Here is a 1,838-nt window from a genome sequence, read left to right as displayed (position 1 = left end):
TTAACAATTGCTTATTTAAGCGAGTGATTTTCCGCTGACAGCGGTGAGTACTTCGAGCAAGATGCTCTAGGATTGACTGTTGATGCCAAGGGCAGTCAAATGCACTAGCAACATTAAACCGTCTTGTGACGCAGTTGTTTAGGCCCTATGGAACGTATGCACAAACATACTTTGATGACATCTTCGTCCACAGTCGTGCGGAGCACGAAAGGATAGATGTGGAAAACCACATCGTCCATCTGAGAGCTGTGCTCGAGTGCATACGCACGAATAAGCTGTATGCTAATGCGGATAAGTGCATCTTTGGCGCGGAAGAAATTCCCTTTTTTAGGGTGCTTCATTGGTAAGCATGACTTTCGAGCGGATTTCGCTAAGGGCAAGGCCATTGTGGACTTGCCGGTTCCGAAGAATGAACGGGACTTGCGCAAGTGGCTTGGCCTTGCCAACTACTTGCTCAAGTTTAGCGCAAATTATACGAAAATGGCACGGCCATTGTCGAATTTCCTTAAAACTGATAAGGAATGGCGTTGGGACCCGAGCATCGGGAGGCTTTTGGCAGTGTAAAAGACAGCCTCCTTTATGCACAAAAATTGGCGTCGCCAGACCCCGATCGTCCTTTTACTGTCCTCTGTGACGCTTCGGACTTTGCCATCGGCTGTGCACTGCTGCAAGGAGATGTTAGAGGGCTCCTCAAGTTTGGGTGATCGCGTTTGAATCTCGCCAGCTTAACGCTGCGGTGAGAAATTACCCTGTCCACAACGATGAATTACTTGGGATGAAGTATGCACTTGTCAAGTTCAAGGTGTGCCTGCTTGGCTTAAAGCCGTGTGTGATTCACACAGATCATGCGTCATTACGCACTGTGACTCAGTCGCCTCACATCTCGCAGAGGATGACCAGGTGGCTCTCATTCTTTGCAGAATATAACTTCGAGGTGAAGTTTAAGCCAGGAAAGCAGAATGTTTTGGCTGATATGTTGTCACACAGACCGGACTATGTATGACCTTGCTCATGTCACGACGGTGACGTCGTCAGTGATAGATGCGATCCGCGCCGCATACGCGGGTCATAGTATGTATATCGCTGCTAAAGGCTTTTGGAAGCAAGAAATTTGGAAAATTGGACAAGACGTTGTCGGCGCGATTGCACGCACGGTAACACCGATATCCGTTGAGTAACGGGTTGCTGTAATATAGCACTATTTTAGCGGATACGCCACGAATTGTGGTTCCTCACGATGAGGATTGAAATTCTGCAGTATCCTCTACAAGGCCCTCGGTACCCCACTTAGTAGCCATCTCGGTCGTGAGAAGACGTATAGCTCGGTGAGGCACCACTATTGCTGGTCCAAGCTGTACAAGTGGACAAGCACATATATGCGCACGTGTGAGACGTGTCAGAGGGCAGCACCTCTCCGAATGCGGCGGCGCCGCTGTCCAGTTTGCCGGTACCCTTCGGGTGTTGGCAGTCCATGGGCAGGCAACACGAATCTGGTGGTCATTGTGGACCGTTTGAGCAAGATGGCTCATCTTGCAGTGTGCCGGACACTATCGACGGTGTGAGTACAGCGACGCTGTTTGTGGATTGCGTTTTTCGACAGCATGGACTCCCGGAGTCAGTTGTCTCTGATAGAGACCCGCACCTCACTGGAAAGTTTTGGTCTATAATCTTCAGGGTGCTGGGCACCAAGCTGAATATTTCAACAGCGGACCATCTGCAGACCGATGGTCATACTGTGGCGTCATTGAAGACGTTCTTCACAGCGGATTCATTGTGACGCCGAGGCGCTGGAACGCCATGTTGCCACTCGTAGAGCTTGCTTTGAACTGAGCAGTGCG

This window comes from Plasmopara halstedii, assembly GCF_900000015.1.
Source record: "Plasmopara halstedii genome assembly, contig: Scaffold_1343, whole genome shotgun sequence".
NCBI classification, from domain to species: Eukaryota; Oomycota; class Peronosporomycetes; order Peronosporales; family Peronosporaceae; genus Plasmopara; species Plasmopara halstedii.
The sequence above is the reverse complement of the archived record's forward strand: the minus strand, read 5'-3'. Positions refer to the sequence as shown.